The sequence below is a fragment of the Pongo pygmaeus genome, chromosome 7, assembly GCF_028885625.2.
Source record: "Pongo pygmaeus isolate AG05252 chromosome 7, NHGRI_mPonPyg2-v2.0_pri, whole genome shotgun sequence".
NCBI lineage: Eukaryota > Metazoa > Chordata > Mammalia > Primates > Hominidae > Pongo > Pongo pygmaeus.
In genome coordinates, this window is record NC_072380.2 from 147759364 (window position 1) to 147777543 (window position 18180).

General features: G+C 44.4%; 1 long non-coding RNA gene across 1 annotated transcript in view; it reads left to right on the forward strand.

The window, feature by feature from the left end:
- Positions 1-15998, forward strand: part of LOC129041975 (uncharacterized) — a 31909-nt gene extending 15911 nt beyond the window's left edge. Inside the window, exons 2-3 of the long non-coding RNA XR_008504033.1 lie at positions 15281-15377; positions 15697-15998. This is a non-coding gene — a long non-coding RNA (uncharacterized LOC129041975). The remainder of the gene's footprint in view (positions 1-15280; positions 15378-15696) is intronic.
- Positions 15999-18180: the final 2182 nt, after the last annotated feature.

Here is an 18180-nt window from a genome sequence, read left to right on the forward strand (position 1 = left end):
TCCTTAGCTAGGGATAGCCCTGGTGCTGTCCACTGCGAGGCTCCCATTACTCTGTGTGGTCTCACTGAGGCGCAGGTTGCAGTTAGCTGCCAGTCATCACTGAACTTGTATGGTGGTTTTTCGCTCTTCTATATAACCCCACCAGGCCCTGGAGACCTTGGAGTTTCTAGACCTTGTTCTAGATGCTCTTCAAGGTGTCTAGGTGTCTTTACATGAATGCCAATATGTTCCTCCAACTGGGCCCTAACATGTGTCAGGCATAATGCTGGGTGCATCACAGAGGCAAAACATTCCAAGATTCTTAATTAAAATGCTGGACAGGCTTGGTATGGAGCAATCACAGGGTGGGGCTGGCACAGAGTGGGACGGAGCAGTGAGAGGAACAACATTGTCTGGCTAATTGCATGACTTGCAGTCTGAACAGCACTAAAATGATGTTTTCTCATGGTCCAGCTGCCCTGAGAGTTCTTGCATAACATGCCTTCTAAATATATATCTCTATACCTTTCCCAAAAGAGTTTGAGAAGATTTCATTTATTTCCCTAAGTCCATCAAATGCCTGGGCTGGACATTTGTACAGACACAGCTGTTCCTTCATATGAGAGTGCCCAGGCTGTAGCCTTATTACCCAATGTAGTTGACCATTTGAGGCCCACTCTTGCTCAAGAATCTATGGCTGTACAGTAAGAAGTAAACCTCCAAATTGTATTTTCTATGACTCTTTGGTGTCAAGAAATCTAATCTGAAATAGATCAGGTGCAAGGGAAATTTTATAGGTGAAATTTTACCCATACCTGACTTTAAGCAGTTTGTGGGACAGTGGATGACAAGAAGACATAATCGTAGGTCTCAAGAAGCTTGTGCTCTTTCCGATGGGCAAGGGGAGCCTATAAGAAAAAAAAATTACATTTGATTTTGGCATAGAAAGAGTACGGGATTTGGGGCCAGGAAGCCCTGGCTTTGCCATGTACTGGCTTAGCAAATAGTGAAGTCTCTTAAGTGGGACACTCGTCCTCCCTTCCTCGCATGTTTGTTTTGAGAATGGGCAAGATGTGTGTAAAGAGTCCACCACGTTGCCATCTGTCACGTACTAAGAGCTTAACAAATGACAGCTGTGGTTGTTCTTATTACCATAGTCAGTAGGTGGTCTTGGAGTTGCAGAGACCCCTGTGGTCTGATGGGCCTGGGTGGTTTCAGAAAGGAGCTGGCCTCTAGCTGGGGCTTGGAGGATGGATAGGATGTGGGTGGGTTGTTAGCATTGCAGGTGAGGGAACGGCGTGTGCATGGGCGGAGGCAGAGGTAAGCATGGCATGTTCAGGGGACAGGTCAGACTGGCCTGGCTAGACAAGAGGGTTCACATGGGGGCAAAGGGTTAGAACAATGCCTGGCTTTTGTGATAGCTGGTTAGAATTGCTCCGTGGTCCTCTCTGAAATATCTGCCCCCTTTGCCAAGTGGAAATTGGCATTCCTTGCTCTGGCCAGATACTCTTTTTCTCCCCTGCCTGCCTACCTGTAGGCATAGGCAGTGGAGCCAATGAATTGCCCTTATTCTCTGCCAAGTTTCCAATTAAGAGATTACATACCTGGCATTTCTATGGAGCCGGCCTAGGAGTGTGTCCTGAGTGAGCGTCAGCCAGGCCCAAGGAGCCGACCAGCATGCAGTGTCCAGGGACAGTGGAGCAGACCAGGCTGGGGATCCTCTGACTTGGGATGGCTGCTTCCCAGGTCTCTCTCCCCCTTTCTGTGTGGATAAGAGAACTGGAAATTCAGAGAGGGAACTCTTCACCCTGGTACACAGGATATTTTACTGGGAAGAGCCCAGAGAAGACATCCAGTACTTAGTCCAACTTCACATCTGACTGCAGAAGACACTGCAGAGCTTTCTGAATAGGTGGTTGCAGCTTCTACTTGCAGACTCCAAATGCAGGGGCTCACTCCCTCCACAACAACCCTTGCTTCGGTTGACAGCTTTAGCAGTTTGCAAGCTTGTCCTTATATTGAATTATGTACCAATACTCTGTGTTTTCTTGTACTGCTTTTGTTTTATTTCTGTTTATGTCTAGTTATAAGGATGGATAACATTATCTTAATAGCACTTCATAGAGAGAGCCTAAACTCTAGGACGGGAGATGTGTAAATAAGAAATGCTCTGAAGCCAGCCTGGGCAACATAGTGAGTCCTCGTCTCTACAAAAAATACAAAAATTAGCCAGGCCTTGTGGCATGCATCTGTGGTCCCAGCTACTTGGGAGGCTGAGGTAGGAGGATTGTCTGTGCCCAGGAGGTCAAGGCTGCAGTGAGCATAATCGCACCACTGCACTCCAGTCTGAGCAGCAGAGCAAGACCCTGTCTGAAATAAAAAAAGAAATGTGATGGAGAGCTTGAGAGGGGAAGGGAGTAGGGAAAATTCTGGCTGAGGGTAGAGGCAAGGCTTTCTCAGGTTCCACACTGGGCACTCATCTTCAGGGGTCTCATGGAGGCATGGCCAATAGGGAGAAGACCACTCAAGTTGTGGGAAAGGAGAGTAGGTTTGCTGGGGATGACTCTTCCTAGGTCCCCCTTCCCCCCGACCGTGACAACCATCTTGTTTGTTTTCATTCCCTGGAGCTAAAGAAAGAGTGTGGTCTCTCGCATACAGGAGAGCTCTTTGAAATTTCCTTCCTTTGGGTGAGTAAGACATAGTCCCTGGCCACAAGGAGATCATAGTCTAGAGAACAAGAGAGATCTAGGAGGAAAAGTATATGAAGATACTCTGTCCTGGGATGGGGTGTATGTAACAGCCAAGAGAAGGAAGATGAAGGCCCCTAATCCACTCTGAGGCATGGATCTTTCCACCATCTCATCTCCACCTAGAGTCTTCTCCTGTACTTTGCTGATAACATCAGTGGTCATTTTTATCTTTTCCGTTTCTAGCACTTTCTGATAGTAACATTTTACTGAATACTTAGCGCATGCTGGGTCCTGTGCTAAGTGCTTTTCATAGATTATTTCACTTAACAACGCACCAGGAAAGGATTGCTCTTCTTCTTCCTTCATGACTGAAGACACGGAGGACAGAGAGGCGAACTAACCTGTTCCAGGTCACACAGCAAGACAGGGCAGAGCTAGAATGTGAATCACAGCCACCTAACCACACAGCTTCCATTCCTTTCCCCTATACCAGTCTGAATACTTGATAGATAATACCACAACAGGTTTCTCTCAACAAATTAGGGTTGGTTGGGTAAGAGTTATTGAGAAGAAGAATAAGGGTGTAAATTGTGAAAAGCCTTCTATTTCATGAATTCCATTTGGATTCAATCTATAGGCATTAGGGAAGCATTGCAGTGTTTTAAAGAGAGCAGTTATGTCAGATTTGCATTTAAGGATTATGTTTCTGGAGGTGTTGTGAGGAAATTGATTGCACACAGGAAAGTAGAGGCAGTGGGCACGGTGGCTCATGCCTGTAATCCCAGCACTTTGGGAGGCCGAGGTGGGCAGATCACTTGAGTCCAGGAGTTTGAGACCAGCCTGGCCAACATGGAAAAACCCTGTCTCTACTAAAAATACAAAAATTAGCTGGGCATGGTGGCACATGCCTGTAATCCCAGCAACTCGGGAGGCTGAGGCATGAGAATTACTTGAATCTGGCAAGTGGAGGTTGCAGTGAGCCGAGATCACACCACTGCACTCCAGCTTAGGGGACAGAGTGAGACTCTGTCTCAAGAAAAGAAAAAGAAAGGAAAATAAAAAAGAAAGTGGAGGCAAAGAGATGGCTAGGAGGCTGTTTGGCTTTCCAGGTAAGAGGTAAGGGTGCGAGGGAACACCATTTGGCACTAACTGGGTACCAGGCATGGCACTACACACTTTGCCTGATAATTACATTTGATCTCTATAACAATTCTGTGAGGTGCAAATTGCAGCAGTGTTTCTCAACTCTGGCTGCCCCTGTAATTACCTGGTGAGCTGTAAAATAGTGATTCTCCAAGTGTGGTCCCCGGACTAGCAGCATCAGCATCCCTGGGGACTTGTTTACAACGCAAATTCTTGAGTCCCACCCCAGACCTACTGAATCAGAAACCCTGAGGGTGGGGCCCAGCAATTTCTGTTTGAACCAGCCTTTCAGGTGACTCTACGTGAACTCGTGTGTAAGAACCACCGGACTGCAGGTTAGATGTCTTCCCTAACCTGGAGATTAGGTCTCGTTGTTCCTCCCCCATTCCCAAAGCGAGTGGCTGGTCTGAAGTTGTGAAGGGATCGACATCGTTCCAGGGGCACAGAGAGAGCTGCTGGATGGAATACTTCAATAGGAATTTATTAAGTGCCATGTGTGTACTCAATGCCTTGCTACATGCTCTCAGGAATTCAAAAGTCAGGGCTCAGAGCCCACCTTCGAGCAGTTGAAAGTATGTTACTTATTCATCCATTCATTCCATAAGTATTTCTTGAGCACCTATCATGGGTCAGGCATAGTACTGGATGTGGTGAACAAGATACACGGTGAATTGTGAACAAGACAGATAAGGTTGCCACGCACAGTGTCTTTTTTTAAAATTTATTTTTATTTTTATTTTTATTTTTTTTGAGACAGAGTTTCGCCCTTGTTGCCCAGGCTGGAGTGCAACGGCACAATCTCGGCTCACCACAACCTCTGCCTCTCGCGTTCAAGCAATTCTCCTGCCTCAGCCTCCCGAGTAGCTGGGATTGCAGGGGCCTGCCACTATACCCGGCTAATTTTGTATTTTTAGTAGAGACAGGATTTCTCTATGTTGGTCAGGCTGGTCTCGAACTCCTGACCTCAGGTGATCTGCCTGCCTCAGTCTCCTAAAGTGCTGGGATTAAAGGCATGAGCCACCATGCCTGGCTCACTTTCAGTGTCTTAATCCTACGTGGGAAAAATAGAAGGTGAACAAGTGAACAACTACATAAATGTAAAATGGTGATATTTACTATGAAGGAGAGGAAGCAAGGTCAAATGTCAGAGAGTAGCAAAGAGGTGGAAGGCAGGGGTGGGTGTCTGTCAGAGAAACGGTGATTTGAACTGAGACCTGAATTATAAGAGAGGCTTGCAAAGATCTGACACAGGGCATTCCACACAGAAAGAAGAAGGTTTGTGCAAAGGCGCTGAGGTGGGTGGGAGCTCCGTGAGTGTGAGGAAGAGGCAGGAGGTCCATGTGGCTGGATTTTGTGGGGGGCAGAGTCAGAAGCTAGCATGGACGAGCACAACAGTTGGGCACCAGTGGTCCAGGTGAGGACTTCAGAGGTCAGCCCCTGAGAAAGCCTGGCACGTCCACACAAGACCCGGAGATTATCCCCAGGCTGGCCAGGCCCCTTCCTGTGATCCCCACACCTGGAAATCATGGGATCTGTCTTTGGTTCCTGAGATCCAAAGAACCTGTGGACTCTTCCAGTCCAAGCTCACTTTCCAGGAAACCCATTTGTGTGCCTTTCTTTTTCTCATTCTCTTTCTCTTTCTCTTTTAAAGAAAAATAAACCAGAGAAAGGCTCCCTTCCAGAAGGGGAACCTGGAAGCCTGTTGAAGTTCTTATTAAGGGTCACACTCTCAGAAGCTCCAGTGTTAGAGATGAATCATCTAGTGCCTAAGTCCAGTGTTCCAGTTTTACAGATAAAATTGTGGCCCAGAGAGCAGAGGCTTGCCACTGTAACCAGGAGATTGCTGACCATGTGTTTAAATGTTTTTAGGGATAGAGTCTCACCATGTTGCCCAGGCTGGAGTGCAGTGGCTATTCACAGGTGCACTCATAGTGTGTTATATCCCTGATCTCCTGGGCTCTTTGGCCATGTTTCAAAGTTTCCTCAAGTCACAAGTGGTGCAGCCTGAATGACTTCAGATTCTTTGACTCCAAGGCACTGCCTGTCCTTCCAAAGCCTGACTGCCTGTCCTAATCACAAGGGAAAAATGCAGAGTTCCCACCTTGACTTGTGAAAATGAGGTTATTGTGTTAAGCGATCCTCCTGCCTCAGTCTCCCAAGTAGCACGCCACCACACCTGGCTCTGGCTACAGGTTTAGTACTTTATCTTTTTCTGTTGGACATTGAGTTACTGACTCAGCTCCAAACCCACCCTTTGCTACTCTGATTTATGATGCTGGGGCTGGCACTCTGCAAACCACATTTCTACCCTGTCCACTGGCTCTGAATTTAGGTTCTTGGATGGGGGTGTGAGAGAGGAAGAAAGCCTCGGGCATCTCTGCATCCTCTGTCCAAGAATGACCCCAGCAGCAATAGTGGATTCCAGAGTCCCCTTGGTTTCAGGTTGCAGGCGTTGCACACTCCTGGGATCAGCCTCCTTGCACCCCCAGTACCTACCAACTGGAGCCCCTTCTTTAGACATCTGCATTCAAGCTCCAGAGGGCCTCCCTCCTCAGAGATTCTACAGTCTAATAATCCCGATCTTTTCTTCTGTTTCCTAGCCCTTGGGTTGGGAGCTGCTTTGACAGTTGCTGCTGTTGTACTCCTTAGTGCTCCCCCTTTTTTTCTATCCAGTACTTGGTTAATGATTCTTTGTATCAAGGTCTCTCTGTTAAAATAACTGGTAGAGTTTCTGTCTCCTGATAGGACCCTAACTAGACACGCTGTTTTAAAAAGCCCCATTTGCCTCCTTTTGCCTCCTCTGGACTTTATTCTTATCTTGTGAAGCAGGGTGTGTTAATGTTATCAGGGAAACTGAGGCTCAGGCAGCTTTGACCATGTTTCGAAGTTCCCTCAAGTTGCAAGTGGTAGAGCCTGAAGGACTCCAGTTTCTTTGACTCCAAGAGCACTGCCCGTCCTTCCAAAGCCTGACTGCTTGTCCTAATTCCAAGGGAAAAATGCAGAACTCCCACCTTGACTTACAAAGATGAGGCAATTGTGTGCTCTATTACAAGCATTATAAAGACTATGTTGTAAATGATATATTCCTTGGAAATGAAAGGGCAAGAACTAGAATTTGTTAGTAAGTCTTCATGATACGTTCCAAAATCTCAATAAAATAGGATTGTTCTATGAGGCTTGCAGTACTAAAAAAATTTCACTGTAAAAATGGTGTAGGTTCTTGTTTATTTTTTGTTCTTTTCTATAAGACATTTTATTGGTTATATATTTTAGGGGCAAGTAATTTAGTTGTATATTTTTCTATATGTCTTGTGTTTTTTTTTTTGAGATGGAGTCTTGCCCTTTTGCTCAGGCTGGAGTGCAGTGGCGCGATCTCGGCTCACTGCTTCCCAGGTTCATGCCATTCTCCTGCCTCAGCTTCCCGAGTAGCTGGGACTACAGGCGCCCACCACCACGCCTGGCTAATTTTTTGTTTTTTAGTAGAGACAGAGTTTCACCGAGTTAGCCGCGATGGTCTCAATCTCCTGACCTCGTGATCCACCCACCTCAACCTCCCAAAGTGCTGGGATTACAGGCATGAGCCACCATGCCCAGCCATGTCTTGTATTTTGAAGTGCATAAAGAATATGTGTGTTCATCTGTAGTATCAAGGAATAGCGTCTCTCCTTACTTGAATATTCTGTTGGAGGGACTGTAATTGTTATATTGGCTAATCATTTGAAAATAATTAGAATAATGTGGCAAATGTAGTATTTACAGTGTGCCATGCACTGTTCTAAGTGTTTTACATATATTAAATTAACTTATGTAATTTCCACAAAAACCCTGACAGTGGATAGTATTATAATATTTTTTTCATTGATACCATTAAGGCACAGGGAGAATAAGGAACTTGTCCGGAGTCACACAGCTGATAAGTGTGAGAGCTGGGAATTGAACCCATGATATCTGGCTCAAGAGCTCTTGCTCCTGTGCAGTATACTGACTCTGTTTCTAAGATCACTCCTTTTTTGAGTCTGCAGTTGTCATAGTCAGGTTATTTATGAGTGCTGGAATATAAGAAACAGAACAGAGACGCCAAGTCTGTAGAGCATATAAACATGATGGTGCAGTGCTATTTTAACAAAGGGATGCGCCCACCCCCAGCGCTTAGAGAGTATGATGGATTGATTGTATTAATAGCCCCGATTATTCATGCCTCTTTTTATTCTACTTTTTGGTAATGCTGTCCCATGCTGACTCTGGGATTAACAGTGTCAACTGCTGTATTAGATGTCTATGTTGTGTAACACATTACTACGCTCTTACCAGCCTAAAACAATGTATCTTTCTTATTTCCCACAGTTTCTGTGGGTCAGGAATCTGAGCAGGGTTAAAGGGGCCCTTTATTTAGGGTCTCACGAGGCTGCAATCAAGGAATCAGCTGTGCTGCCTTCCTTTCTGCAGCTCAGGTTCCTCTTCCAAGGTCACATCATTTGTTGACAGAAGTTAGTTCCTTGCAGTCATAGCACTAAGGTCCTCATTTTCTTGTTGGCTGGTAGCTGGGGACAACTCTCAGCTCTTAGATGTCACTGGCTGTTCCTTGCCACACAGCCCTCTTACACTGTGACAGCTCACTTATTCAAGGTCAGCAGAAGAATCTCTTATTTACGTTCGCTATGATGGAGTCTTACAGAACATAATGAGATCATGACAATGACTATTCCAACACCTATATACCATATGAGGGGACTTCCAAAAGTTCACAGAAAAATGGAATTAAAAGATACAAATTTAAAAATATAAACTTTATTTGCCAACACAAGTTCCATCAAGTTCAAGACACCTTTGTAAGTGATTATAAAAGTCATGGCTGGGCGTGGTGGCTCACACCTGTTATCTCAGCACTTTGGGAGGCCCAGGTGGGGCAGATCACAAGATCAGGAGATAGAGACCATCCCGGCTAACACGGTGAAACCCCATCTCTACTAAAAATGCAAAAAATTAGCCGGGTGTGGTGGTGGGTGCCTGTAGTCCCAGTTACTCAGGAGGCTGAGACAGGAGAATGGCGTGAACCTGGGAGGCAGAGGTTACAGTGAGCCGAGATCACACCACTGCACTCCAGCCTGGGTGACAGAGCAAGTCCCCGTCTCAAAAAAAAAAAGAGTCATTTAGTTCATCCCTAAAGAACTGAGGGTCCTGGGAATTTAACCATGTCAATGCAGTCTTTTAACATTATTAACTGAAGAAAAATGGATGCCATTTAAGGATTTTTTTAAAGATTAGGATACAAAAAAGAAGTCAGAAGAAGTCAGATCAGGAGTGTAAGGTGAATGCCTAGTGATTTCCCTTCAAAACTCTTGCAAAATTTTCCTTGGTTGATGAGAAGAATGAGAAGCAGCGCTGTTGAAAGACTCTCTGGTGAAGCATTCCCAGGCATTTTTCTGCTAAAGCTTTGGCTAACTTTCTCAAAACACTCTCAAAATAAGCACATGTTATTGCTCCTTGGTCCTCCAGAAAGTCAAGCAAAATTCCTTGAGCATCCCCCAGAACTGTTGCCATGACCCTTGGTCTTGACCCCTCCACTTTTGCTTTGACTGTAAACTTTCATCTCTTGGTAGCCATGGCTTTGATTGTATTTTGTCTTCAGGATTGTACTGGTAAAGCCATGTTTCATTTCCTGTTAAGATTCTTTAAATAAATGCTTTAGGGTCTTTTTTTTTTTTTTTTTTTCCTGGAACAGGATCTTGCTCTGTCACCCAGGCTGAAGTGCAGTGGTATGATCTTGGCTCACTGCAGCCACAACCTCTGAGGCTCAAACCATACTCGCACTTCAGCCTCCTGAGTAGCTGTACTACAGTTATGCACCACCACATCTGGCTAATTTTGTTTACTTTTTGTAGAGACAAGGTCTTACTATGTTATCTAGGCTTGTCTCAAACTCCTGGTCTCAAGTGATCTGGTGTCTCAGCCTCCCAGAGTGCTGGGATTACAGGCGTGAGCCACTTTATCCAGCCAGCTTTAGCATCTTGATCCCAGATGTTTAAAATTTCCATTGAAAGTTTTCCTCTTGTCTGCAGTTGATCTGAGTGCAACAGTTTTAGCACCTATTGAATGGAAAGTTTGTTCAACTTTAATTTTTCAGTCAAAATTGTGTAAGTCAAACCAACTGAGATATGTATGGTGTTGGCCATTGTTTCTAGTGTTAATTGTTGGTTCTCTTCAATTAGGATATGAACAAGATTAATTTATTCCTCACGAATTGATGTGGATGGTCTCCCACTGTGGTCTTTCATTTTCAACATCATCTCGTCCCTTCTTAAAACAAGTTATCCATTTGTAATTTGCTGATTTCTTAGGGGCATTGCCCCCATAACTTTTCGTAAAACATCAGTGATTTCACCATTCTTTCATCCAAGCTTCACTGTAAATTTGGTGTTTGTTCCTGCTTCATTTTTAGCAGAATTCATGTTGCTCTGATAGGGGCTCTTTTCAAACTGATGTTTTATCCTTCTTAGGGCCTCAAATTAAATCCTGTTCACATGTTATAACAAGGTAGTATGGTTTCATTATGGTGCAAAAATTTTGAAATCCACACATAGTTTTCTTAAATATGCCATGTGCATAAACTTTTTGAAGGGCCCCTTGTATTCTATTGGCCAGAAGCAAGACCTAGGTTCCACCTGTATCCATGGGTAGGGGATTATACATGGGTGTGACTCATTAGGGGCTCATCTTAGAATTCTTCTTACCACTCTTGTTTTAGCCAGTGGGAAGTGGCAAACTTAACATTAGCAGAAATGTGCTTGCAGGTTTCTGCTGGGCCCCTAACATTGCCCTGAGGCCATGCCTGGGCTAATCTACTGTGAGAGAAAGTGAGAGACATGTAAAGGAGAGCTGAGCCATTCCAGCTGAAACTTAGACCAGCTTAGAGCCAGTCAAACTCCAAAGGTGAGAAAGAGTCTGACCAAAATCAGAGCTGCCTGTCCAACCTGCAGCTGACTGTAGATGTATGAGAAAGCCCAGTCAAGACTAGAATCATCAGCTACCTCATAAGTTTGTGAACAGTAATAGGTGGTGGTTGTTTTTAAGCTGCTGAGTTTAGGTGATTTTTATGCAGCACTGTGCTGTCAATAGATAACGGATACAGTGTTACCATTCATTGCATACCCATTTCTTGCCGGGTATCATATTAGTTTTTCCATGCTTACTTTCTCATTTAATCCTCAAAGGAGCCCTGAATGAGGGTATGTGTCTAATCAGTATTTTCATTGTAGACATTGGTGAGGACGTCAATATTATGATTGCTAATGGCCAAAAAGCTCCTGAAAAGATGCTCGACATCACTAATCATTAGGGAAATATAAATCAAAGCTACAATGAGATACCACTTTGCAATCATTAGAATGGCTACCATTAAAAAAAAAACAAAACAGAAAATAACAAATGTTGGAGAGGATGTGGAGAAATTGGAACCCTTGGGCACTGTTGGTGAGACTGTAAAATGGTGCAACTGCTGTGGAAAACAATATGGAGGTTACTAAAAAAATTAGAAATAGAATTACTGTATGATCAAGGAATTCCACTTCTGGGTATATACCCTAAATAATTGAAAGCACGATCTCAAAAAAAGTCTGTGCATGAATGTTCACAGCAGCATTATTTACAACAGCTAAAAGGTGGAAGCAACCCAAGTGTCCATCAGCAGGTGAGCAAATAACCAAAATGTGACATCCACATGCAATGGAATATTATTCAGCCTTAAAAAGGAAGACAGTTCTGACACATGCTGCAATGTGAATGAATCTTGAGGACATTATACTAAGTAAAATAAGCCAGCAACAAAAATACATGTACTGTATGATTCCACTCTATGAGGTATCTAGTGTAGTGAAATTCATAGAAACAGAAAGTAGCATGGTGGTTGCCAGGGGCTGGAGGGGAGAGGAGTAGGGAGTTATTGTTTAATGGGTACAGTTTCAGTTTTGTAAGATGAAAAAAGTTCTGGAAAAGGATGGTGGTGATTGCACAACCATGTGAATTTATTTACTGTGCATTTAAAAATGGCTAAGATGGTAAATTTTATGTTATATGTATTTTAACCACGATTTTAAAAAGCAGATTATGGCTGGGCACAGTGGCTCACACCTGTAATGCTAGTACTTTGGGATGCCAAGGAAGGTGGATTGCCTGAGCTCAGGAGTTTGAGACCAGTCTGGGCAACATGGTGAAACCCCATCTCTACTAAAAATACAAAAATTAGCCAACATCATGGTGTGCACCTTTAGTCCCAGCTACTTGGGAGGCTGAGGCATGAGAATTGATTGAGCCCAGGAGGCAGAGGTTGCAATGAGCCAAGATTGCACCAGTGCACTCTAGCCTGGGTGACAGAGTGAGACTCTGTCTCCAAAAAAAAAAAATTAATTAAAATAAATGAATGAATAAATAAACAAATGCAGACTATGATTACTGTCTCTTCTACTTGTAGTGCAAATCCTCCTGTAAAAAGCCTACTTTTTTTTTTTTTTTTTTTTTTTGAGACAGAGTCTTGTTTTGTTGCCTAGGCTGTAGTGCAGTGGCACAATCTCGGCTCACTGCGACCTCCACCTGCCGGGTTCAAGTGATTCTCCTGCCTCAGCCTCCTGAGTAGCTGGGATTACAGGCAAATGCCACCACCCCTGGCTGATTTTTGTGTTTTTAGTAGAGACGGGGTTTCACCATGTTGGCTAGGCTGATCTTGAACTCCCAACCTCAGGTGATTCACCCATCTAGGCCTCCCAAAGTGCTGGGAATACAGGTGTGAACCGCCGCACCTGGCCTTATTGTTCTTCAGACTACTTTCTCCAAGTAGCCCTCCTTGCTGACGTATCTCTCTTTTTTTTAAATATTCTAGTTTATCTTTTGTTAGTAAGACCCTATATTTAAGGGTAAGTGATGCATGGGGTTTGCAAAGTCTGTAAGTTCAGAGCCTCTGATGTTGGACTCCCTGGGTTCAAATTTGGACTCTACCCTTGACCAGCTATGTGGTCTTGGAAAATTTATTTGATCTCTGTAAGCAAGGTTTTTCTCATATGCAAAGTCAAGATAACAGCACAACCTCATAGCATTGTTGTGAAGATTGAGTGATGAGAGACATGTAAAATGGTAGGCACAGCGTCCGGCAAGAAGTAAGCACTCAGTAAATGTCAGCTGTTGTTGGTACCTGATAAAAGATAATACCTGCCTAGTGATCCTAAAAAAACACAATAGATACTCATCGTTATGTACAACGTAAAGAACATAATTAAGAACTTGGCAACTGAAAAAATATAGCATATGGTTTCATACCTATTGTATGATCCTAAGAACAAACCATTTGTCCTTATCCATTTAGTTCATATTCAAAATTAAGGGAAAATTGCCTACAATTGAAATCTGGGCATTATAAAAATGGGTCACAGTACAAAGCCTTCCACAGTCAAATGACTCAATTAGTGTTGAAATGGCCACGTCGCGGCGTTAGTGGCTCTTCCCTGCTCACCCTCGCTTACAGTTGTCTCTCCCCTCTTGAAGATTGTGGTATGGTGTGTCCTGTATGATCAGTGTCGTGCAGTCCTATGTGGCTCAAAGCAGGGTGAGCTTTTTGAGGGATGGGGCCACGTCTGATTCACCCCCGATATATCACTGTGCTTGACACAAAGAAGTCTCCCATGAGTATGCACGGGATTGAATCAATGATTTTGTGGGGAGTTGGGGTCATAGTTAGAAGTTTCCTAAGAATCGGGAAACATACATCTACACATGGAGAGTTGAACTTTAAATTCCACACTTAATGGATCAGAAAGGAGTGGTGCAAAATGTAGCGGTTTTAGCATGAAGACATTCAGGCCACCTGTCTTGATTGGCCAGGGCAGCTATAACACATCATCATAGACTGGCTGGCTTAAACAACAGAGAATATTTCTCACAGTTTCAGAGCCTAGGAAGTTCTAGATCAGAGTGTCAGTGTGATTGAGTTCTGTTGGGGGCTCTTTTTGTGGTTTTTTGACGGCTGTCGTCTTGCTGTGTCCTCACATGGTGGACAGCACAGAGAGAGGAAGTAAACTCCTATCTCTTCCTATGAGGGCACTAATTCCATCCTGGGGCTCCACCATCATGACCTAATTACCACCCAAAGACCCCATCTCTAAACACCACCACACTGAGAATTATAGTTTCAAAATATCAATTTTTGGCAGGGGGCAGGGGACACATTTAGTACACAGCCACTTAACACTTAGGTTTAACCTTTAAAGAGAAAGTGGGGATCGCACCATTGCACTCCAGCCTGGGCAACAGCGCAAGACTCCATCTCAAAAAAAAAAAAAAAAAAGAGAGAAAGTGGGACCATGAGAAGCTGGCACTGGCTGGTGGTTGTCAGTGGTGGTTTGTCGGACTTGGAGGGATGGCAAAGAGAGTCACAGATGATAAATATCACCAGGACCCTATCCAGCTTTCATCAGGGTGGGAGTCATACTGGTTTCTGGGTCCATTGGTCAAGTTATGCCCATGGTGGAGGTAGATACCATTGACTGTGTAAGCCTGACACCACCTGGGCTCCAGTTGCATGCTCACCAAGCCTGTGGGTAAGCCTGCCTACGGGGAAATCATGGAGTGGTGAAATGGACTCAAGTATTCTTGTTCTCATGTGTGGTAGGTGGAACCAAAGATGTCCACATCTTCATCCCCGGGAACTGTGACTATGCTGTGTTACACGGCAAAGGCAAATTAAGGTTGCAAATGGGATTATAGTTTCTAATCAGCTGACTTTAAATTAGGGAGGTTATTCTAGATTATCTGGGTGAGCTCAAGGTAATCACAGGGGTCCTTAAAAGTGGAAGAGGAAGGCAGAAGAAGAGTGAGGTTGGAAGGATGTAAGCTGAGAAGGATTCAGCCCACTGTTACTGGCTTTGAAGATGGAGGGAGGGGCCATGAACCAGGCAATGCAGGAGGCCTCTAGAAGCTGGAGGAGAAAGAATAGGGATCCTGCCTTAGAGCCCCCAGAAGTAATTTTCCTGCCAACAGTGAGACCCATGCCAGACTTCTGATCTGCTGAACTGTAAGATCATACACTGGTGGTGTTGTAAGCCACTAAATTTGTGGTTTTGTTACAGCAGCTGTTGGAAACTAATACACCAGAGCAGTGATTTCTCAGTGTAAATGAGTAAATTAACATTTTTGTTTGTTTCAGCTTCAAGGTATGTGGTTTAAACTCTCCACGGGATGATACAATCTGATTTCTGACTCTGCAAAGCTGACCAGACTTAGCCCCTTGCAATGAACTGAATGTTTGTGTCCCCCCAAAATTCAAATGTTGAAATCCTGACTTCAAATGTGATGTTATTAGGAGGTGGGGCCTCTGGGAGGTGCTTAGGTCATGAGGATGAAGCCCTCATGAATGGGATTATTACCCTTGAAAAAAGGACCCCAGAGAGAACTCTCATTTTTTTTTTTTCCATGTGAGAATACAGGGAGAAGATGGCCATCTATCAACCAGGAAGCCCTCACTAGACACCAAGTCTGCCAGCACCTCGAACTTGGATTCCTCAGTCTTCACAACTGTGTGAGGTAAATGTTTGTTGTTTAAGCCACTCAGTCTATGGCATTTTTGATATAGCATCCTGACTAGACTAACATATGCTTGGCAGGACTCTCCACTAAGAGATCATAAGAATCGTCATCATATATTGGGAGCTTCTATGTGTTGAGTGCTTTACCAGTGTGTTGCCTAGAGTTATCTCTATCACCCTATGAATTATATATGGTTATTCTCGTTTTATAAATGTGATAACTGTGGTTCAAGTTGAGCCACGCAACCTCAGATGATGTGATGTCGATATAAACCCTGGTCTGAGTTCCCCACTCATGTTCTTTCGAACCCCCCTAGCTGCCTCACCACCATGCTGTCTCTGAGAAGACTCCATCTCTCGGAGAACAATCTGCCTTGTTCATGGCATGATGCATGAAGAAAAGCAGCTGGGCAGGAGAGGGACAGAAAAATCTCCCATCTTCCTGCATAGCTGAGGCTTTCCCCACTCCTAGGGAGAAGGCACTGGAGTGAATCCCATGAACATTCTCAACTGTTTCCAAAATGTTGCCAATATACTTCTGTGTATTGATATTTTGAAATCCCTAATGTGGTGGTATGTTGTATTTTAGCTGTTTTGCAAATTGTATATGTTTCATTCTAGCTTGGTTTCTGTCATTCTCCATGATTTCTTTATTTTCTTAAATATTTCTGAATAAAAGGGCCTCCTTAGTTAACCTAAGACAGGTGTATTTAACCTGAACCAGGTATGGTTAACCTGAATGAAGAGAAGGCAGCTGGCAAATGGTCAGAGAAAACTGATAAGGAAACAAACATCCGGTATGGTAGAGGTTCTTCTTTATCATACACACAACTCTTGATGAAATGAGAATACATAAAATCAGCACCAGCAAACCTGCTTGGTTTCACCTGCTGCCTCCAAGATTGTGATTGATCTGCAGAGCAGAGTTGAGAGCGGATATCATTTGTTTATGGTCTGTTCCAGTAGAATCATATGACATGTAATATCTGACTATGACTGCCCAAATCTTCCCGACTCAGTTTGCCAAAGAGGGAACTAGGTCTTCAGGGTTGGAGTGACTTACCTAAGGTCATTCTATGGCAAGGTGGCAGGGCTAGAATTTAAACCCAGACTCTAGGTTCCAAGTGCACACCCTTTCTACTGTACTATCACAGCCTCTTGTTTCCCTTCAGTACTTAGTTCTTTGAATATATTAAGAGTCAGCTTTGTAAGTGCTTCCTGAATGAAGCTGAGGTTGTGCACATGAGAATAGTGAATATGATTTTTTGTTTTCCAGCAGTTTTGCTGGGTGACTGCAGGAAGCGCTTGGCTTTCATCATTGGTCAACTGGGAAAATCCACCCCTGGAAGTCATTTGATCACTTAAGCTCCCAACTCACTCAAGAGGTAGCCTGCAAGGGCCTTGCAGTTTGATCCAAATTTACCATCCAAACAGCCATGTAAACGGAGAGGCTCCTGATTCCAGCCAAGGCCCAAATTGCCGCTTCTTTCTCAATGAAAAGAAAGAAAATGTGTCTTCCACTGTGGCTGGGCTACCTGAACAGATCAAGTGCTGGAATGCACTGATTGCTTTGAGGAGCAGGATCCTTTTTGGCTTCATCTTTTCATTTTGCTGCTAGGCTTATGGAGACTCAGAGTTTATTGCTTATTATAAGCCTCACCAGAAAATATTTCAATCTCTTCATCTTCCCCATTCAGGCTAAGGCCAGTGAATGCAATTCAGTCCCAGAAACAGTAATCGTGCACCATCGTATCCAAGCACTGTGTCAGGAGTAGGGATGTGGAAGTCAGTGTGGGGCCATCTTCTCTCAGGGAGGGCACAATATCTGGCCCAGCAGAGGAAGAGTTAATCCAAAGCAGAGTTGTGTGTGTTAAGCTGTGGCTGAGTTGCCCGACATGAGCATGAAAGACAATTCCTTTTCTGAATTCACACTGTGTGAAGTCTCATGTCAGCTGCCAGATGCTTTCATGACCTGAATCATCTTTGGCAAACCCTGTGACAGGAGCAATGTTCTTCCCATTGTACAGACGAAGGAACTGAGGCCCAGAGAGAGGAGCCAGAGCATTGGAGTGGAAGGGTTCTGGGGGACCTGGGTTCAAACCTTAGCCACAAATCCTGAGACTTTGGACACTTTTCTCAGCCTCTCTGAGCCTCTGTTGAGTCATTTGTAAATGTAAGTAAGTGGTTGTGAGGTTCCATGGGTAGGTGCAGGTGTTAAAGGGGTTAGCTCAGTGCTGGACAGAGTCACTGCTCTCACAGCTCAGAAGATCCTGTGAGCGACAGAAGCTCAGGCGCCCCTCTCAGCTGAGTCTCATTGTTTCGAGACTACCACTGGGTTATCCTATCAACCCTGAGGAAATGCCCAAATGGATTCTGGATGAATGTGTTTATTGGTTGTGTTCTTCATTATTGATCTCTCTGGAGGGATGTCTGCATCGCCCCTCTCTGGCAGGCTTGGAATTGATGGATGAGAGGGGAGGGAAGAGCAGCCTGGATGGTCTCCCTGCAGGAGCCTGGCCCAGAGTCTACTTGCTTAGGGGCAGCCACCCATGCAGTGATGGTCCTGCAGATTCCTAAACTCCTGACCTGTCTTACTACTCCTGTTTCCCACCTGGGAGAAGGTGGCTGAAAAACCCACTTGCCTGGACTGTAGGACACTGTCTGGCCCTGGTTTTGTCCTGGATGGCGAAGGGACTACCTGGGGAGACTTTTGTTGATTTGGGATGGTTCTTCTTTTCCTTCCTTTCTTGTCTTATTTTATTTCATTCAAGTGATGGGCTTTCTTCCCACTGCCTTTGAGA